The sequence below is a fragment of the Saccopteryx leptura genome, chromosome X, assembly GCF_036850995.1.
Source record: "Saccopteryx leptura isolate mSacLep1 chromosome X, mSacLep1_pri_phased_curated, whole genome shotgun sequence".
NCBI lineage: Eukaryota > Metazoa > Chordata > Mammalia > Chiroptera > Emballonuridae > Saccopteryx > Saccopteryx leptura.
The window spans coordinates 135264105-135288048 of NC_089516.1; the positions used below are offsets into that span (position 1 = coordinate 135264105).

Here is a 23944-nt window from a genome sequence, read left to right on the forward strand (position 1 = left end):
CTATGAGGGAAATTAAACCAGCACATGCACACACACAGAGAATACTGATATTAACAAGGAAGAAAACCATATATTTCTATTGTATAAGGTAACAAGATTTGAGTTTTAAGTCCACTTGATATGTTTCCTGAGTTATTACCAGTGTGTCAAGAAATTAAAAGAGAAAAGTAAACCCTTTGTTAGGTAATGTAATAACTAAGTACACCATAAAATTTTATTTGTAAGCCCAAATGAGAATTTCTTCTATTTAGAAATATCTAGGGTTTGACCAGGCAGTAGCGCTGTGGATAGAGCATTGGACAGGGACACAGAGGACCCATGTTTGATACCCCTAGTTCACCAGATTCAGTGCAAGCTCATCTGGTTTGAGCAAAGCTCACCAGCTTGGACCCAAGGTCACTGGATTGAGCAAGGGGTCACTCGGTCTGCTGAAGGCCCACGGTCAAGGCACATATGAGAAAGTAATCAATGAACAACTACGGTGCTGCAACTATGAATTGATGTTTCTCATTTTTCTCTACTTTCCTATCTGTCTATTTTTATCTGTTCCTCTCTCTGTCTCTATCTTTGTCACAAAAATAAAAAAAAATCTAAGTATGTACTTAACCATTTTCAAAAGCTGCCTCCCTCCCTTTACATACAGCAATTGCCATATTTTGACACTGTTCACACAATCATTTGTTATGAGTCATAGACCATGCAAATGTGACATTTTCCATAGTTCAGCAGGCTGAAGAACAGGACCATTAAGAAGAAGCAATTAGAAAGCACAAACAGTCATTTTTTATTGCTCAAACCCAATCATATTCCCAGTGGAATCCTAAAGTTACTTTATATAAACAAACCAGGTAATCAAAGGGAGAGTAAAAGAAAAAAAGTTTTCATGAAAGATTTATTAGAAACCCATATCTACTGTTTTTATCATGAGTATAAAATTATTCCTTTTTCTCCAGTATAACTGATCTATTTCAAAGACTATCCCTTGGCCAACCAGTACTAAGGAAGACTTATTCAATCTGCACACTACTTAAACACACTACTGTGGATTTTATTAAAAACTTAATGATGAATGCAAAGTTGAGGTATTAATAGCTTGCAAAATAGGTTCTAGGAGCCATAGGAATCAAATTTTATAATCTCATTTAATATTTGAAGTAATTGAGATTCTGAGAAAGAAAAGGAGCTTTCCAAGTTCATACATTTATTTGAACAGGGTTTAGAAGCAGCATTCTTCGATTTCTAGTTCAGTATATCCACCAGGTATAATTGTGATATTACCACTTGTTTGACCAGTGTTTCTCATGTAGTAAAATAAAAGACAATTAAATAACATTTTATTCACTACTATTTTGAAATGGTGACAAAAGCTTGGTATGCAGGTAACCCTCCAAGACAAAGAGGGAGAGAGATATATGCACATACATACCCAGAAACACACACATAATCTGAAACTCTAAATGAAAAACCATTTATTTTTTCTCAATCTTTGGCCTTTTCATAGTAAACTTTCCTTCTATCATATATACACTAAATATTAGTAGAGGCCTACTGGATATTTAGCAATGAATTTGATCTGGTGGGAAATATAAAAGAAAGAAAGGACACCATACTTATCCACATATAGTTTAAAATATGGATTGGTGATACCAGATATACACACAAGGAACACCTGGAAAATAAAAGAGGTACATAAAAATAGTGCATACATTGTGTTCTGGGACTATAAAGTGAGGTACTGTGGTGTGTGATGTTTATATGAGCTTTTATAAGGTTGTAACATTACCAGAAAATAATCTGATATTTTCAAATACTTTAATTTCTATATTTCTATATTTACAATTGATTCAATGAAGCCAGAGTTATGGAATTCAAGATGTATAATCCAGCTTCTATCAAGGGACTTTTGCTAAATAAAAATTCGATGTCCTACCAAGAACAATTCAGGACAGAAGGTAATCATTATAGATAAAACAAAGTAAAAACAAACAAGAAATCTTATGTCATTTGAATTCAGAATGTCACACCTGAAGTAAAAACAAACTAACAGATATTCTTATAAAAGAAAATTTCAATTAAAAGCAGGAGTTAAAAATGAGTTGGTAAGGAAACTTCATTTAGTAATTACAAGGAAATACAATAAAACTGTTTAGAGGAACAATTTTCTTTTGAATTAAGTGGAATGACCTCCGAACTTACATAATTGCCTTGGGGACTACCATAGATATCTTTACAGCAAGAATAAGTTTCTAAGACCTTTGGAAACTATATAAATTTGCCACAAGGTCACATCGGTAGTGATTCTAGAATTCTGCAGAAGACTGAATGAAACTTATGAAACAAATAAATTAGTTCATCTATCTTCCAAGAAAGTCAATAAATATTTCTGGAAGCACTGCCTTACATACAAAGATTGCATACATACTGACAACTTCTAGAATGATGAAAACCTTTTCATTGTGATTCTGGGCCATAATAAAATTAAATGAACAAAATAATGAATATTAAGCTACTATTTTTTCTCTTTGTTACAAAATATTTGTTGTGAGTTTGCATCGAAGAGTACAAAATAATAATCCAATACAGTAGTTTTTCTTGACTATTTGTCAAGTACACATACTGTGATGTAAGGTGATGTAATCAATAGGGCTATGAAAGAATAAATTACCATACATAATTTTATGTATTTTTATATTATTATTACACTAGGCTATCTCTATAATTCTACCTTTAGAGTCTTAGAGATAGGATAAACTTAGAATGGAAACTTTTTTTCTTTTTAAAGCAAGAGGAGGGAGACAGTGAGACAGACTCCCACTTGCATCCTGATTGGGATCCACCCGGCAATCCTCATTTGAGACTGATGCTCAAGTCAATCGAGCCATTTTTAGCACCTACATCTGAGGTGCTAGAACCAACCAAGCTATCCTCAGTGTCCAGGGCTGACACTTAAACCAATTGAACCACTGTCTGTGACAGAGTAAGAGAAAGAGAAGAGGGAAAGAAGCAGATGGTCATTTCTCTTGTGTGCCCTGACTGAGACTCGAACCTGATACATCCATATACTGGGCCCACATTCTCTCAACTAAGCCAACCAGCCAGGGCCTGAAACCTTTTTCATAGCAAAGGTTCTTTTGTATAACAAAAAACTAATCTTTGTCATAGGGGATCATTCTAGACAGAGAAAGTACATTTACTTCAAGGGTCTTTCATAAACTTTTGACCCATCAAGGATTCTGGTATAGCAACTCTGCAAGGGGCTTGCTAAAAGATTTATTTCCTTAAAACATTGAAGGAAACACTAGTTTATGATGGAATAGTAATAAGGCTGGGTAGCAACAATAAGAGCAAATAAACCTTTGATAAGATTTTATTAAAAATATACATTTTCTGGGCTAAAGAGGCCTTCAGAGTCTCAGGTTACACCCATCGCATTCCTGGATACAGTTTCAAGGAAGACCACTGCTGAGATCAGTAAACAAGACTATCACCTGTTAAGAAAACAAACAAATCAAGACTTCAAAGCTGCCCAAATCCGAAAGTGGATTACAGATAACAGCTGTATACCAACCCAAGAAGACCTAGAAATAACACAACTGAAAACTGGAGGCAGACAACACCAAGCCTAGACTCAACCAACTCTACAAATAAAACACCCAAAAACAGATGATGAGAAGACAAAGGAGTGCAATCCAAATGAAACCACAAGAGACACCATCAAGAGATGAATTGAGTGATATGGAAATAATCAAACTTCCAGATGCGGAGTTCAAAATAATGATTGTAAGGATGCTTAGGGATCTTAGAACAACAATGGAGGGCCAGTTTGAAAACCTAAATAAAGAAATAGCAAGTATAAAAAAGAATCAGTCAGAGATGACAAATACATATCAGAAATAAAGACCACAATGAAAGGAATTAAAAACAGGATAGATAGAGCAGAGGATTGAATCAGCGAGTTAGAGGACAACTGGAATGAAGGCATGAAAGTGAGAAGAAAAGAGAAAAGAGACTCAAAAAGACAGAGGAAACTCTTAGAGAGCTCTGTGACAACATGAAGAGAAATAACATCCGCAACATAGGGGTTCCTGAAGAAGAAGAAAAAGAACAAGGGATAGAGACTTTGTTGAATCATATCATAGCTGAAAACTTCCCTAAATTAATGCAAGAGAAACTCTCACAAGTCCAAGGAGCACAGAGGACTCCATTAAAGAGAAACCCAAGAAAACCTACACCAAGACACATCATAATTAAAATGCCAAAGCTAAGCGATAAAGAGAAAATATTAAAAGCTGCAAGAGAAAAAATTTATCATCTACAAAGGAGCCCCCATAAGGATGATATCTGACTTCTCAACAGAAACACTTGAGGCCAGAAGGGAATGGCAAGAAATATTCAAAGTAATGCAGAACAAGAACCTACAACCAAGACTACTTTATCCAGCAAGGCTATCGTTTAAAATCGAAGGAGAAATAAAAAGCTTCCGAGACAAAAAACAACTCAGGGAATTCATTACAACCAAAGCAATGCTGCAGGAAATGTTAAGGGGCCTGTTGTAAAAAGATCAAAGTGGGGAAAGAATATAGCAAAAAAGGAATAAACCTTTAAAGAAGAAAATGGCAATAAACAACTACATATCAATAACAACCTTAAATGTAAATGGATTAAATGATCCAATAAAAAGACATAGGGTAGCTGGGTGGATAAGAAAACAGGACCCATACATATGTTGTCTACAAGAGACACACATTAGAACAAAAGACACACGTAGATTGAAGGTAAAAGGATGGAAAAAAACATTTCATGCAAATGGAAATGAAAAAAAAGCTGGGGTAGCAATACTTATATCAGACAAATTGGACTTGAAAACAAAGGATATAGTAAGAGATAAAGAAGGCCACTACATAATGATAAAGGGAGTAATCCAACAGGAAGATATAACTATTATAAATATCTATGCACCTAATATAGGAGCACCCAAATATATAAAGCAGACTTTGATGGATTTAAAGGGCGAGATCAACAGCAATACTATAATAGTAGGGATTTCAATACCCCACTAACATCACTAGATAGATCCTCAAGAAAGAAAATTAACAAAGAAACAGCAGACTTATTGGAAATACTAGATCAACTCGATTTAATAGATATCTTCAGAATCTTTCACCCTAAAGCAGGAGAATATACATTCTTTTCAAGTGCTCATGGTACATTCTCTAGGATAGACCACATGTTAGGGCACAAAAGTGCTCTCAAAAAATTTAAGAAGACTGAAATCATATCAAGCACTTTCTCCGATCACAACGGCATGAAACTAGAAATGAATCACAACAGAAAAGCTCAAAAATTCTCAAAAACCTGAAACTAAATAGCAGGTTATTAAATAATGAATGGATTAAGAATGAGATCAAAAAAGAAATAAAAAAATTCCTAGAAACGAATGACAATGAGCATACAACTCAAAATTTATGGGACACAGCAAAAGCAGTGCTGAGAGGGAAGTTCATAGCACTACAGGCACACTTTCAGAAGCTAGAAAAAGCTCAAATAAACAACTTAACCCTGCATCTAAAAGAATTAGAAAAAGAACAGCAAGTAAAGCCCAAATGTAGTAGAAGGAAGGAAATAATAAAGATCAGAGCAGAAATAAATGACATAGAGGCTAAAGAAACAATACAGAGGATCAATGAAACTAGGAGCTGGTTCTTTGAAAAGGTAAACAAGATTGATGAACCTTTAACTAGACTCACCAACAAAAAGAGAGAGAGGACTCAGATAAATAAAATTAGAAATGAGAGAGGAGAAATAACAACTGACACAACAGAAATACAAAATATTGTAAGAAAATACTATGAAGAACTGTATGCCAAAAAACTAGACAACCTAGATGAAATGGACAAATTCCTTGAAACATACAATCTTCCAAAAATCAATCTGGAAGAATCAGAAAACCTAAACAGACCGATTACAACAAAGGAGATCGAAACAGTTATCAAAAAACTCCCAACAAAGAAAAGTCCGGGGCCCGATGGCTTCACAATGGAATTCTACCAAATATTCAAAGAACTAACTCCTATCCTTCTCGAACTATTTCAAAAACTTCAAGAGGAACGAAGACTTCCAAGCTGCTTTTATGAGGTGAGCATAATTCTCATTCCAAAACCAGGCAAAGACAACACAAAGAAAGAAAATTATAGGCGAATATCTCTGATGAATATAGATGCTAAAATCCTCAACAAAATATTAGCAAACTGGATCCAACAATATATGGAAAAAATCATACACCATGATCAAGTGGGATTTATTCTGGGGAGGCAAGGCTGGTACAATATTCATAAATCAATCAATGTGATTCATCACATAAACAAAAAGAAGGAGAAAAACCATATGATAATTTCAATAGATGCAGAAAAAGCATTTGATAAAATCCACCACCCATTCATGATCAAAACTCTCAGCAAAGTGGGAATAAAGGGAACATACCTCAACATGATAAAAGCCATCTATGAGAAACCCACAGCCAACATCATACTCAATGGGCAAAAATTAAAAGCAATACCCTTAAGATCAGGAACAAGGCACGGGTGCCTCCTTTCACCACTCTTATTTAACATGGTCCTGGAAGTCCTAGCCACAGTAATCAGACATGAAGAAGAAATAAAAGGCATTCAAGTTGGAAAGGAAGAAATAAAATTATCATTATTTGCAGATGATATGATATTGTATATAGAAAACCCTAAAGTCTCAGTCAAAAAGCTACTGGACCTGATAAATGAATTCAGCAAAGTGGCAGGATATAAAATCAATACTCAGAAATCAGAGGCATTTTTATACACCAACAATGAACAGTCAGAAAGAGAAATTAAGGAAACAATCGCCTTCACAATTACAACCAAAAAAATAAACTACCTAGGAGTAAACTTAACCAAAAAGACTAAAGACTTGTACTTGGAAAATTACAAAGCATTGATAAAAGAAATCAAGGAAGATACAAATAAGTGGAAGCATATACCGTGCTCATGGTTAGGAAGAATAAACATCATTAAAATGTCTATATTACCCAAAGCAATCTATAAATTCAATGCAATACCAATTAAAATACCAATGACATACTTCAAAGATATAGAACACATATTCCAAAAATTTATATGGAACCAAAAGAGAACACGAATAGCATCAGCAATCTTAAAAAAGAAGAATAAAGTGTGAGGTATCACTCTTCCTGATATCAAGTTATACTACAAGGCCATTGTACTCAAAACAGCCTGGTACTGGCATAAGAACAGGCATATAAATCAATGGAACAGAACAGAGAACCCAGAAATAAACCCACAGTTCTATGGACAACTGATATTTGACAAAGGAGGTAAGGAAATACAGTGGAGTAAAGACAGCCTTTTTAACAAATGGTGTTGGGAAAATTGGACAGCTACCTGCAAAAAAATGAAACTAGATCACCAGCTTACACCACTCACAAAAATAAACTCAATATGGATAAAAGACTTAAACGTAGGCCGTGAAACCATAAGCATCTTAGAAGAAAACAGAGGCAGTAAGCTCTCGGACATCTCTTGGAGCAATATATTTGCTGATTTATCTCCACGGGGAAGTGAAATAAAAGACAGGATAAACAAATGGGACTATATCAAACTAAAAAGCTTTTGCACAGCTAAAGACAACAAGAACAGAATAAAAAGACAAACTACACAATGAGAGAACATATTTGACAATATGTCTGATAAGGGGTTAATAACCAAAATTTATAAAGAACTTGTAAATCTCAACACCAGGAAGATAAACAACCCAATCCAAAAATGGGCAAAAGTGATGAATAGACACTTCTCCAAAGAGGACATACAGATGGCCAATAGGCATATGAAAAAATGCTCAACATCACTAATCATTAGAGAAATGCAAATTAAAACCACAATGAGTTATCACCTCACACCAGTCAGAATGGCGCTCATCAACAAAACAACACAGAATAAGTGCTGGCGAGGATGTGGAGAAAAGGGAATCCTCCTGCACTGCTGGTGGGAATGCAGACTGGTGCAGCCCACTGTGGAAAACAGTATGGAGATTCCTCAAAGAACTGAAAATTGAACTGCCTTTTGACCCAGCTATCCCACTTTTAGGAATAAACACCAAGGACACCATAGAACGGCTCCAAAAGGAGAAATGCACCCCATGTTTGTGGCAGCATTGTTCACAATAGCGAAGATCTGGAAACAGCCCAAGTGTCCATCAGAGGACGAGTGGATTAAAAAGCTTTGGTACATATATACTATGGAATAGTACTCAGCCATAAGAAATGATGGCATCAGATCATTTACAATAGCATGGATGGACCTTGATAACATTATACGAAGTGAAATAAGTAAATCAGAAAAAAAACTAAGAACTATATGAATCCATACATAGAAAAGACATAAAAATGAGACTCACAGACATGAACAAGAATGTGATGGCAACAGGGGTGGGGGGTGGGGGTGGGGGATGGGGTGAAGAAGGAGAGAGGGGTTGGGGGAGGGGAGGGGCACAAAGAAAACCAGACAGAAGGTGACAGAAGACAATTTAACTTTGGGGGAGAGGTATACAGCACAATCAAATGTCAAAATAATCTAGAGATGTTTTCTCTCAACATATGTACCCTGATTTATCAATGTCACTGCATTAAATTTAATAAATAAATTAAATATATATATATATATATATATATATATACATACATTTTCTCCATTTCAGTTATACTTAAATAAAATCCCCATGAAAATCATGATTTTTTAAATGTCTTGCTGCTAAGTTTTAAGAACAAATTTTAATCTTAATTTCTAAAAGAGAATACATTATTTACATAAAAGATACTGATTGGCTTCAATTTTTCCTTACTGCTTCAACTAATGTTTGAAAATGCAGTGTAGCCACTCAGCTGGGTGAACCCATATGATAACTTATAATCAGTGAAATAGTCATTGATTCATTAAGAAACTATATGTTGGTAACATTCAGAAAAAGAATTTGTTATTGTGCTTATAAAAGAGAAATGGGAACATATTGAACAATTTGTGAACATTTTCTAATGTGCAGAAAATGTACAACTTGCTGAAGATAGTTTGTAGGTTTATTTTCACAGTGGGTACTATTTTCATTTCTCACGACTTAAAAACATCATATGAAGTTTAAGATCCTTAATGTTAAAGAGCAATGGGCTATATTAAAAAAACACACACACACACACCAAGATTTAATTAATAATAGATGCTACTTATTTGTTAAAGCAGTGAGTTGATATCTCATACTTTTTTTTTCTTTTTTTTTCAATTAAGTGAGAAGCAGGGAGGCAGACAGATGGGCTCCCAAATTCGCCCTGACAGGGATCCACACAGCAAACCTGCTACTGGGCAATGCTCTGCCCATCTGGGGCAGCTGCTCTGTTGCTCAGCAACCAAAGCTATTTTAACACCTGAGGCAAAGTCAGGGAGCCATATTCAGTGCCCAAGGCAAACTTGCTTGAACCATTTGAGCCATGGCTGCAGGAAGGAGAGAGAAAGAGAAAGAGAGGAGAGAGAGGGTGGGGGTGGAGAAGCAGATGGTCGCTTCTCCTGTGTGCCCTGACTAGGAATCGAACCCGGGACTCCACACACCGGGCTGATGCTGTATCGCTGAGTGAACCAGACAGAGCCAATATCTCATACTCTATGATACATTTTATATAAAGAGATCTTAATAAGCTTTTACCTCTATACAAATGACATTGATATATTGGTATAATTTCTTAGATTCCTGAATTATGGAATTGATGAAATCTACTATATATGTCAACTAAAAAGTGTATCATATTGAAGAAACAAATCAAAGAAATTGTGCAAAACACACCTATATTGAAGATTAGTTAGTTACACATAGAAAAAAAGCTAGACTGTACATTTGCAAGACTTCTCAAAAGTTGACCTAAACCAACATTCAACGGTATGTAATAATACTTCAGGAAATAATAATAATAAAAACACTCAATGAAGCATGGGTTGTTAAAGAAAAAGAAAAATGCAAACCAACTAATTATCAATCTTCTTTCATTATGCTTTTAAAAAATTTTTAGCATGTAGCCAGTACTATAACCTACTACAGCACCAATGAAATCTCATTGTAGTTTCAATTCTTAAACTAAGGCAGTTCACAATTATGCTGAAAACAATGGTAAATACTTCCCTTTCTCAAATGGAAGACTGATCATATAAAAAGACCATTTTATAAATGCTACAATGTTTTATGCTACCATAAAAACTTTCAAATATTCTGACAGAAAATGTTAAATAAAACAATAAAAATGCTCTGGCCAGATAGCTCGGTTGGGAGCATTATCCTGATGTGCACATATTCCAAGTTTGATTCCTGTCCAAGGCACATAAAGGAACAGATTCATGTTCTTGTTTCTCTCTCTCTCTTCCTCTCTTGCTAAAATCAATAAAAAAAATAAAAACTCAATAGAAAAACCCAACCTTTTAAGTATGTAATCAAACCATTTAAAACATGTTTGCAAGCCCTGGTCGGTTGCTCCGTAGCTTAGAGTGTTGTCCCGAAACAGCAAGTTTGTAGTTCAGTCCCCAGTCAGGGCACATGTAGGAAGCAACCAATGAATTTACAACTAAGTGGAACAAGAAATAAATTCCTCTTTCTCTTATCTCTCTCTCTCCCCTTTCCTCTGTTTAAAATCAATCAATAAATTAAAATACAACCTGTTTGCATAGCTACTTATATGAATATTAGCACAAATGAGAGGGGGTGGGTCAATGATGGTAATCTTAATTGAAAATATCTGTTATCATATAATCTCCTCTACTGATTCACTGAATTTCTGCCATTTTATGGCATGTTTAGTGCCAAGGTAGGAACAAAGATTATGATGTGCCTGGGCCAGATTTTCCGACACTGTTGAACCCTGAAGGTAGTACTTAGTACTTAGAGGCCAGTCAGAATTTCAGAGAGTACTCATAACCCTGTGGAAGGAACTGCCCTGACCGGGGTGTTACAACTGTGAAAAAGAAAGGTATATCTGGATCTAAAACAAATCAAGTCCATAATTGTTTCAAAACATTTGGAATTCTTATATTTATTTAATATTATTATTCCTCACCTGTTCCCTTGCATCTTTTGAATATTTTGGTGACATTTAATTTAAAAAAGAAAACCTACTATCCAGCCAGTTTGCAGTAAAACAACTACCATTCTTTGTCCACGTCCAAGTGCAAGCCCTGAGAGCAGAGCACTGACTCTCGAGAGCAAGAACCATGAGCAATAGATAAACATCACCAGAATGTGTTAGAGATATTGAAAACCAAAAGAAAAAACAAAACAAAAAACAAAACACTCTCCATGATGCTAAAATGTCACTAGTCTCACTAAGGATTCAGAGATTTGAGACGGCAGCTCTTCATGAGGGGTGGCAAATAAAAGGATAAAATGGTGGAAAGGACAAAAGCCTCTACTTTAAAAACTGGAAAAGAGACGTACCCAGACAGCTTCCAACACACATGAAATAAAATGCTGCCCTGCATATCCTGAACGTGGACAGAAATCAGGCCAAGGTCCAGAGCTAAGAAAAGCACTGAGCAAAATGACCCATCATTGTTCTGTTGACCTCTACTAATTACTGGTTTCAATCAAATCTCATGCCTAAGTCAAAGAGACTAACAGTTAAAGTGTTTCCCAAGCCTATTATCTTATGTGATATTTAATAAATGTTAGATTAAAATACCCTTGTAATATATACAAGTGCTTTGATTTATTGATAGCCCTACTAGAAGCAGAACTTTGAGCAAATAATTCTATTTAGAAATAAAGGAGTACAAGAAAACACAATGAGTTGGCTAAGTTATTAGGAAAGCAAATGTAATAAACAACTTTAGTAAATGTGTATTTTATCCACTTACTGTCTCTAGTGTTAACCACTCATCTAACCAACCATCTAATCAGAGAGAAGTGGTACCTGACAACAGGAATTTCACAAGAAGAGATGGTAAGAAACAAAATCTTGCTTCATTTCCTCAGCAATCACAAAAGTTGCTGATAGAAAATAGCAATTCCATTCTGGAGAAATGAATAGTTGGTATTCCTCAAAATATAAGGTGTTACTATATCTTGCATATTACAGTTCCGAGAAGTTGTATCTCTCTCTGTGGGTCAGCACTGCTTCTCTTTATTATGCCTACTACTGCAGCATGAAATTAAAGAAAAATGGAGAACAAGATTTGTTTGTGGTTTCTGTCTTTATCCAAATATGTGAAGAGTACTCTGATATACTTAAAGCTTTGGTTGGTTGAATCCACTGTAAGCCACCTGTGTTACACAAGTGGAATATTTTTTTAAAGAGCCTACAAATTTATAAAACTTATAAAGCTCTTCAACTTACATCATTTCTTGATGTAATTAAAACCCACTTTTCTATTGTATTCAATTTTACCTTCCCATGACATAAACATGGTCTTAATGTGATCAGCTGAAGACTGGTTTTAAACAACCATTATATATATTTTTTGTTTAATAAAACTGGTAAATTTTTGTAATGATGCACCGTCAACCACCCCCAACCCCAAAGACATTCAAATTATTTCCCCTGTGGAACTTTCTAACAATGAGTTCTAGACTAAAAATAGCATTGCATGGCTGCGGAAATCAGGGAGAAACAGTTTATGCCGATCCTTCCTGTAGGAGATCAACTATTAAGAACTAGGACATAAAATAAGTCTCCTTATGTATACTGCAAACTCCAACCTTTGTTAGTACAATTCATTGTGACCACTGGGGTGCTTAGTACCTTGTGAATGTTCCACAGATATTAGGTAATTTATTGGTTGACAAAATTCCTGAACCATTTCATGCCTCAATTTCTCTGGGAATTTAGGTGAATGACTGGGCTTTCCTAGAGTAGAGGAATAAAGACAGTTTTAAAAAAATCTCTCCGTCTTTATCTAGTCTTCTATTTTTTTTTACAGTGATTAAAGCCTTTAAGCAAACTCTTGGCCAATACAGCAAGAATCTATAAAAGAGTAGTGTCCTTAACATGTTCACCAAGTCCAAGTTGGCCCCAACACCATGCCAAATCCCTGGAAAATACCACCCAACCCCAGTTCAGTCTGTTAGGAGCTGTCACAAAGAGCAGGAGTCCAGGAAAAATCCACATCCAGGAAAAGTCTGCATGGCACTGGAATTGTTGTCACAATTCTATACTTTGCAGCTCACGTCCAAGTCCCAATGACAGCTGCCTCTAGCTGGTCTCTTTGGGTGATGGGTATGCAACAGAATTGAATGACAAGATAACCTGGATATGTTTTCTTTGAATATATGTACCCTGATTTATTGATGTCACCCCATTAAAATAAAAATTTATTAAAAAAAATCTCTCCTTTATTGGATATCTACCTAAAAAACTAAAAACATTAGTACATAAAGACACATTATTCACAGTGGCAAGACATAAAAACAACCAAAATGCCTCTTGATAGAGGATTGGATAAAGAAGATGTGGTACCTTTATACAATATACTACTACTCAGCCATAAGAAATGATAACATATTGACATTTATAACCACATGAATGGACACTGATAATAGTATATGGAGTAAAATAAGTAAATCAGAAAAAGCTAAGAACTATATGACTGCACACATAGGTGGGACATAAAACTGAGACTCATGGACATAGATAAAATTGAAGTGGTTACTAAGGGGGGTGGAGGTGTGGGGGGTGGTAGATGGAAGTAAAAAAAGGACACATATAAGGTGACAGAAAATGATTTGATTTTGAGTGATGGGTACACAACATAATCAACAGTTCAAATGTTATAGAAATGTTTACCTGAAACCTATGTACTCTTATTGATCAATGGCACCTCAGCGAACCTAGTTTTCTAAATAAAATTTTTAAAAAATCTCTCCTTTAAAGGTTATGATACAGCATAAAAGTGTTCAGCTTCAGATCTCCTGTAAGCTTCTTCAGTGCAAATAGCCTACAAAGAGGCTCTTTTGTTAACACTTGTATTGCCATGAATCATTGTTATGATGTGGGCAGGAACAAGGAAATACTTTATACAATATTTGTGAGAATTCTTTAATCAGAAAACCAACAAAACACTTTTGTTATGGTAGCCTTGCAGATTTTGTGGCCAGATTGTAGAAATGGATTTGTTATGCACAGGCTTTTCTGTTACAATACTTGCTATATGTTAGAATCCCATTTCCAAAAGCTATCACTGTCACTTTCTGGTTTCTTATTGTCAATTATGAAGGTATTTTGGGATGATTCTTACCCTCCTTCTGGTAAGCACTTCTCCTCTTCTGTAGTACAGCAGTTTGTGTTCTGACACCTTGCAGTTGATTATTTACATTTGACTTTTTCTCAGGTAAAAATGAACATCATTTCTAATCCTGGCTACTCCTGTTATATGATGATCCAGAATTCCTATACATGTCCATGCCCTTAAGAAAAGGGATGTTGTGTATTATAGCTACTGGCTACATGCAAAAATCTATCCAACAAATCAATTGAGTCTTTCCCACTAGTTCCACTTTTAGGTCTGTCAAAAGTAGTTAGCATCAGAGTATCTGATGTTAATCAGACTGTTAGTATAGACATATCATCTATCCACACATTCAGCCTAAACAAAAAAATATTATATGTAGTAATCAAGGACTTGCCATTTATTTTCGTTTCCAGCTATTATAATGACGAGAGAAACACTTTCATTTAAAGAGTCTCTGTTCAGAAGTCACAATTTCCTTTAAGCTGTGTAACCACTGAAACCAGTGCTGTTGCCTTCAATTTGTTTCTTGTGTCATTAGTTCACTTTCTTATATAATCTTAAAAGGTTGATACTTGAGAGAATCCATGAAAATTTATAATTGGGACATTTAACTTATTTTAAATATTCAAAAGGCCTGAAAAAATAATATTATTTGATTTCACTGTTTATTATATATATATCTTTATTATTTTTATAAATATTTATTCAAAAAGTAGTTTTAACTGAGCATTAATCTATGACTAAGGGAAGGTGAAAATATCAGAGCAGTTACTACTTAATGAGTATAGAATTTATTAAATAAACTATTTTAAAACACAACTTTAATAAGAAGAAGGGCAATAAGAAAATGGTCCTGATGGTTTTTGTGAATTAAAATTATACAAACATTTAAGGCTGCTGTTTCCTTGTTAATTTTCTGTCTGGAAGATCTATCCATTGATGTCAGTGGGGTGTTAAAATTTCCTACTATGACTGTATTGTTGTTGATGTCCTTATTTATGTCCACCAAGATTTACTTTATATATTATATTTACGTGCTCCTATGTTAGGCAAATAGATGTTTACAAGGGTTATATCCTCTTGTTGAACTGATTTATTTATCATTATATAGTATTCTTCCTTGTCTCTTACTATAGCCTTTAATTAAGGCAGACTCATAGATACAGACAACAGACAGCTGTCATAAGGGAGGGGATTGGAGGGCTGGATGAAAAAGGTGAAGGGGTTAAACAAACAAACAAACAAAAACATTCCTCCCAGACAGATAACTGTATGGTGAAAACCAGAGGGAAACTCCAGTAAGGGAAGGTAGAAGAGGATAAAGACAATTTTACTAACCAATGCCACTCCAATAAATTCAATAAAAATTCTACTTCAGCAATGTAAATAAATATGCTTATAAAAATAATGCAAACAAGAAGGCAGGAATGGAAAACAATGTTTGCACCAAAGTCATTAGATTCACCGGATAATTACATAAAATATAGCTAAAAAGTCTTATCTGCTATTTTTATAAAGCTATCAAGCATAACCAAACATTTCTCTAGAGCAATCTCCAAAGATTTACATGTTCAGAATAGAATATATATTTTACAATATAATTATTTTAGAAATTCCAAAACAACCTGTCCTATAATAGCAACAGAACGATGAATATAAGATTGGCTTCTCCCATTTGTTTTTCATGTATGTGTGTTGTGTGTCTCTGTCTGTGTGTGCATTACCTCCTTACATCTGGCTTTACTTGCTTAATTACTTCTTCATCGTTCTTGCCAATTGTGTTATTCTTTAGCTCCAAGAGACTGGCTTTTCCCCCCTACAAATATGAATTTAGTTTCTGAGTTAAACCATGAGATACTCTTTTAAATATTGCCCCATGACCTCTCATTTGGATTATTTTTCCAAATTGGCCCCAAAAATGTTATACAGAGCCAATCATACACTACTTAGCTACAACTACTGTTGTCTCCTTGATTTTAGAGAAATTATCATCCTTATTCATTCTTCTTCCTATAAAGTTAGAACTTCACCCTGAATAATTTATCAGTTTGGGTTATTTTGTTATGGATACCATAAAGAGAAGAAAGACATTTGACTTTGAAGGCACAACCAACCAGATTTATCTAATTTCATATTTAAATAATGTCAAGCTGGATTTTCTTTCACATTTGAATGAAACTCCCATTAACTGACAAAATAAAAAATATGTGAAATAATCTGTGACGTCGGAAACTTTAGGTTTGGAGATTTTGCTGATTCACTGATATTCTGAAAAAATAGCTAAGATGAACATATAGTTACAACAGTATATTTTTAATACTATAATTTTAATGGCTTCTAACTTAACACCAGCAATAATTAAAAGCCTCTTTTAATTAAAAGCCTCTTTAAAACATAAAATTTGGCCCTGGCCAGTGGCCCAGAGTTTAGAGTGTTGGCCTGGCATATGGACATCCTGGGTTCGATTCCCAGTCTGAGCACATAGGAGAAGTGACCATCTGCTTCTCTCCCCACCCTCTCTCCTGTCTCTCTCTCTCTTCCCTTCCCACAGCAAGCTCAATTGGCCCAGGTGCTAAAGATAACTTGGGATGGTCTGAGTGCATCTGCTTCAGGCACTAAAAATAGTTCAGTACTTGAACATCAGACCTAAATGGAGTTGCTAGGTAGATCACAGTTGGGGGTATATGAGGGGAGTCTGCTCACTATTTCCCCTCCTCTCACCTTAAAAAAATACCATAAAATTTAGCAACTTGAGCTGGGAAAGCCATTCATTTACAAATAAAATGTGCTTACTTTCTCTGCTTTTATTCCTATGAAATAATTTCCTTTTTCCCATTTCCCGTTTTTAGTGATATCACTCAGAAATATAAGTGTATAACTTCTCTTTTAACCCATTAGTTTGAACTGAAAATGCAATTTAAAAAATATTCATCCTATAGCCACTGAAAACAAAATGTTTGTTAGGTTCCCAAAATTGGGAACCTAAGTTTTCAGAGTCAACACTTTTATAATTTTCTATTGAGTAAATCAAATTCAGCATTTTTTAAATTAACTGAAGTATACAAATAAGCTAAAGTTGTAATCAGAATTTAAAAGTCATTTGTGTCTACTTGTTTGGTAGAGGGTGTTATCTATCTGATGGCTATTGGCTGTATGCAAAAGTCCATCTGTGAAATTAATTTTGATTTGATAATGATCATTTTCTTCTATAAGTATGATTGTGCTCATGTTTGTTTTAAATATATTTCTTCTAATCCCAGTTCCCTGAGGAGCTATAATATTTAAACCAGAGCTTTCCATTTAATTCTAATAAATATATAAACCATTATGATAAAAAACCCTACAAGTTAAATTATGTGAACTTGCTGATATACAGATCTGACTTAACATTGGCATGCTACAAATATTGTAAAGAGTACATTCATCACTCTGAGTTGATCACTGAGTTCATCTGAACTTTAACATCCTTTCTATATTAAAGTACGGGCTATAGCTGTAGTCATATTACAGAAAATTAGGTTTTAAATTGTCACACACTGAAATAAGAGGAACTAAACAAATCTGAAAAATATAAGCTCACAGTTGATAGGTAAATATACTGAACAACTTCGGCATCTTAACATAAACCAATCATCCACCCTTAGTATGAAATTAAAACATCAACCAAAAGCAAATTCTTATTCACCTGGACAATATAAACTAATTTATATTACATAATGGTACTTCATCACAGTGACTAGAATGCTGAACTGAACCCAGAAAATCCTTTGTTTCTGAATCTTATTTTTATGGTTTTTGTTCACTTTAGGGAAAAAATGTTGATTTTTCTCTACCTCAATTTAGTTATTGGTAAACTTATATGATATATATATATATATATATATATATATATGAATCAATGGTCATTTATTAATTTATTGACTAATAATCTTATTTTTCTAAATTAAGTTTAAGATTTCTGGAAATATATTAAAGACTCTCAGGAGCACAATATTTATTCAAAGTGTTTCCCAATGGATTATTTACTAGTTGCAAAAGAAAGAAAAAAGCAAAAACTATATATTGGAAAATCAGACAATATCTTGTTTGGATAAATAAAATTAATGTCTGTGATGAGAGAAGAAACCTGGTAAGTTAAGGTATGTGGTAATATTCTAGTAAAGAAGAAAAATATATCCTTTGTTCAGATTCCCAAGACTGGGTCCCTGGCGTCAAGTAACATACACTGCCTCATTTTCCTGGAATCAAGGTGACTCTCAGAGAGAACTGCTTTCTGGTCTTGCATCTAATTTGCTGTGTTGGTCCCAGAACCATAAAACAAGGCAGCAAAATCACTCCTACAAGTCCTTTCTGGAATGTGAAAACTTCACTTGTCCAGGGATTTCTACTCGTCTGCACATTTTAATACCCCTACCCCAACAACTACCCAAGTATCATTGTACTCTGGAAAAAAAAAAGAAAATAAAGAAACTAGTGTTGATAAAATATAAGTAATCAGGAAGATAAAAATGCCTCTACTGCATTGTGGGACATTTCAAAATCACGACAAAATGTTTTTGGTTGAGCTTTAATTTTTATTATTCTGTTTCTAATATTCGTAATTACTTTTATTAAAATACATACTTAAACATTAATAATATTTCACATTCAAGACTCCTGACTTTCTATAGTTAATGTTTATTTCAAATAGTTTTAAAATATATATTACAAATAGCTTATACACTTAAGTTTTGAGGAACTCTCAAAAGCATGTGTACAAGTCATTATTATAGGTAAAGAAAACTCAAAGGTTTAAACAAAGTTCTCTATTCACAATGAATAATAATTTCCTTATGGTTCCAAAAAATTTAGTTATATCATGGACAAAAAAGTAAATGTGTTATGAAATAATGGCTAATTATGATTCTCTGTGCCACAGATGGTTTCTCACTGCCACTTGAGCCTACAACAAGTCTGTCCCCCATGGCAACAAGAAAAAAAAAGGAGGGGGGAGCATGCAGTATAAGAATCCTAAAATTAATCAGAGAAGCAAATTGTTATCTCCGTAGCAACAACAAAAACATGGAGATATTATTTTTTCATTTAATGGACAAAAGGAGAGAAGATATGGTAAAAATGTAAAATTAAATTTAAAAAAATTAAAGGATACAGAAGAATAAATGACAAAATAGTAAAAGAAAGCAAGAAAGAATAAAAGAAAGAAAGGAAAAGAAAAAAGAGAAAGCTCCTCCAATGATAGGCATTTTCCTTCCATTCAAGAAATTGTCCTTCAGAATGTAAAGGCAAATTTTTTTTTCCAAGGGCAGAAAAGTAAGATCACCATCAGAAACTTCAAATAAAGAATAAAGTACCTACAAATTCATGGTTTCCAACCTCTTGCAGTAGTTCTCAATTCTATTCAGTAATCATCTTTCTTAACCCTGGACCAGTGGCTTTCAACCCAGGCTACACGTTAGCATAAACTGGGTAGCTTTTCAGAAACTAGTCATGCACAGACCCCATCCTCAAATATTCTGATACAACTGATTTGGCTCTAGCACAGAATGAAATTATTTTTAAGGGTTTTCAGGTGATTCTAGTAGGTAACTAAGATTGAGAACCATTGTCCATTGCCTCACTAAGGATCAGAAAACGTTTTTTTTTTTTGTTTTGTTTTTTTTTGTTTGTTTGTTTGTTTGTTTTTTGGTAAAGGGAAATATGGTAAATAATCTAGGTTTGTAGGCCACAAGGTCACTGTTACAACTACTAAACTCTGCTGTTATAGCACAAATGGAGCCATAGACAATAAGTAAATAAATGGAGTGACTGTGTTACAATAAAACTTGCTTACAAAAACAGATGGTAGGCAGGATTTAGACCATTATCTACCTGCTGCTAGTTATTAAACTATTTTATTTCCCCTTTCCCAAAAAAACTATTCCAAACATTCACCTATGCCATCCCCTTGTCTCTGATTTTCAGCAGATGGCTTCTCACTCTACTTCAATGGGAAAATAGAGGTCATTGAGCTGGAAATCCTTCAACTTCCTTGTCCATCACCTGCAAACTTACTACACCTACCTATGTCTGCATCTTGCCCTCATCTTTTTGCCTCCTACAGTAGCAATGTATCTTCTTTTCAAGGTGAATGTAATTCTTTCACTTACACTCAATTCCTTCACTCTTGTCCATGTTTTTGAGGACCCACTTCACAAAGGATTTTATTTCTTATGTCTTTAATTTCTCCCTTTCTACTGGCTATTTCCCTTCAGCTAATAAATATATTCAAGAGTCTTAACTGAAGAACACACAAAGAGTTCTACAATCCTGTGTCCTCTTCTACATACTCACCCATCAGTCCCCTTGCCTGAGAAAGTCTACTCTTAACTTCTTCATTTCCATTCACTCCACAAACCACTAATCTGGCTTCTGACTCCACTGAAACTGCTCTTGTCATGATCAATGAAGACCTTCATATGGTATAGTTCTAATTCTTGTTCTATTAGTTTTCTCTAATGCATTTGGCATTGCTGACTCTTTTGAAATGTTTTTTCTCTCTCTCTGCTTAGCTTTTGCAATATGATATTTACCACAATTAGTTCTGCTGCTTCTGACCACTTCCATGCTGGTATTCTATAATATTATTTGACGAATTCTCTTTTCTTTTGATGCTACACATTCTCTCAACTATTTTTCTGGCATCAAACCCCACCTACATGTGATAACTCCCACATTTTTATCTCAACCTTACTTCACTATCTCAAGCTATGGGTTGTGTTAAGGAATCATTTTTTCCCAAATCTACTATTTATCTTTTGTTTTTTATCTTGATTAATAACTTCATCATCAACTCAATTACCAAAGGTGAAATTTTCCCTCTATCTTAGGGCCCCTAATAAACTACTATTGTGCAAATTTAAAAATAACTTTCTCCCTGAAGATATTTTATTTCCACTTGTGCAATGAGTGGCAACCATACATGTTCAACCAACTATGATGCCCTGTTTTCCCTCCAAATCCAATCAGTCATTAAATTCTGATGATTCTACCTCTAAAATGTCTCCTGAATCCATCTACTTTTACCTTCTGTCACTGTAAATGCTTTAAGGCAGATATTAGTCATTCCTCAGCAAGATCATTTTCAATAACTTCCTAATATATTCTTTTTACTCGCCCACATTAGTAGCCTCTATTTAATTTTCTTACTTTGTTTTCTCCTTGGGTCATTATCCAGTTATATCTTCTCTGCTAGGTGTCAGCAAACATGTGGAACTGCATACAGCATTTCAATAGCAGAAGTGCCATGGTTTTATGTAAGGGAAGAACAATCCTTCCCCTTCCAAATGAAGCGTGATGTTCATTTACCTTTTTGATTACAGGAACACAAGCTGATGAAGTCATTAAGGCAAACTGCATCCTAAGAGAGTCTGAGCACCACACTTTAAATAAGATAACAAAACGGAACAATCACTGAGGATGGTGATCAACATGGGGAAGAGACTCCAAACCACAATTGATAGGAAGTATGAGAAGAACTGAAAATGTATGTTGGGGAAGACTGATATATTTCCTGAAGCAGACTAACTGGGATATTTTTCCATATATATATATATATATATATATATATATATATATATATATATATATATATAGAGAGAGAGAGAGAGAGAGAGAGAGAGAGAGAGAGAATACACCCATTATCCCACACTTGCTGTCCATTGGCCTGATCTATATGGAAAGTAATCTCATAATTTGCAATGCCAATTCCCCTGGGGAACCTTCCTTAGAAATGAGCTCACACTAACATTTACCAGTTTGTTGGGATAATGGCCAATAAGAATAATAAGCTATAAATTTTTAATATTAGTCCCCTAAAAGTAATAAATGACCTAATTTTCTTGAATGGGTAAATTTGACATATTACCTAACTTAAATGACTTTTTCTCATTCTAACTTAAATATGACTTCCATTAAAAAAAAAAAAACTGCATTGTTGCAAGGTCAAACACTATTAGTCTTTCTCATCATGGCACTATAATGATGACCACAATTCAATGAAATTATTTCCTATGCCATCTGGAATTTATCTTCTCAAAAGTATACCCAATATATTCCATTTCTTTCCTATGGCCACACAGTATTTTCAGAAAGCAGTCATTCATTTTATTAAAAAAAAACCTACCTTCACATCCTGTTCTGTTGAGGTACTCTGTTGATCTGAATGAAGTTAAGTAACATCCTTAATTTTAGCCTGATGAGGCAGTGGTGTAGTGAATAGAGCCACGGGCTGGGATGCAAAGAACCCAGGTTCAAAACCCTAAGGTTGCCGACTTGAGCATGGGATCATAGACATGACCACAATGGTCGTTGGCTTGAGGCCAAAGGTTGCTTGCTGGCTTGAAGCCCAAGGTTGCTGGCTTGAGCCCAAGGTTGCTGGTTCAAACAAGGGGTCAATTGCTCTGCTGGAGCCCCCGGGTCAAAGCACATATGAGAAAGCAATCAGTAAACTAAGGTGCTGCAATGAATTGATACTTCTCATCTCTCTCCCTTCCTCTCTGTCTATTTCTATCTGTCTTTTTCTCTAATTCTCTATCTCTGTCAAAAAAAATAGATCCTTAATTTTTAAATTATCTTACCTTGAAATATAAATCTGATAATCCAATCCCCTTTCCTATAATTTATAATAATACATGTATTAAGAAAGTGACAGATTTCAAGAAGTTGTGATAAATCAAATCTTTCATTTATAAAAAAAATAAGCCTGGCCAGGCGGTGGCGCAGTGGATAGAGTGTCAGACTGGGATGCAGCAGACCCAGATTTGAGACCCCGAGGTCACCAGCTTGAGCGTGGGCTCATCTGGTTTGAGCAAAGCTCACCAGTTTGGACCCAACGTCGTTGGCTTGAGCAAGGGGTTACTCGGTCTGCTGAAGGGCCGCAGTCAAGGCACATATGAGAAAGCAATCAATGAACAACTAAGGTGTAGCAACGCTCAATGAAAAACTAATGATTGGTGCTTCTCATCTCTGCATTCCTGTCTATCTGTCCCTGTCTATCCCTCTCTCTGACTCTGTCTCTGAAAAAAAAAAAAAAAGAATAAAACCCCTGCATTTATTAAACAAAATAATTGAAGTGACCTGACAGGAATACATATAGTGACCAGACTTTGAGTATTATGTTCATAATTAATCTTTTATCATACTATGAAATGCATTACCCAGTATACCGAATGAATGGACCCTTTGTAGTCTTACTCTTTTCTCCCCTCTCTTTCCCATCTTGTCCTTTGAATAACAGGGCTATGACATGCTTTCCTCCACATTTACCAAGAGTCTCTCTACATACCTGGCTTTGAAATAAACTCTGGAAAGATGAGAGAGCAAGAGTGATCAATGGTAACCACTTTTGCAGCTAGAGGAATAGATTTCAAGGTTATCTGGTACAAAGTTTTTTTTTTTAATACATTTTTATTAATGTTAATGGGATGACATTAATAAATCAGGGTACATATATTCAAAGAAAACATGTCTAGGTTATCTTGTCATTAAATTATGTTGCATACCCCTCACCCAGAGTCAGATTGTCCTCCGTCACCCTCTATCTAGTTTTCTCTGTGCCCCTCCCCCTCCCCCTAACTCTCTCCCTCCTTCCCTCCCGCGTCCTCCCTCCC

The 23944-nt window shown here is 34.8% G+C and overlaps 1 protein-coding gene across 6 annotated transcripts in view; it reads right to left on the bottom strand.

The window, feature by feature from the left end:
• FGF13 (fibroblast growth factor 13) overlaps nucleotides 1–23944 on the bottom strand; it is a 745910-nt gene that overhangs the window by 82252 nt on the left and 639714 nt on the right. The window lies entirely within an intron of this gene.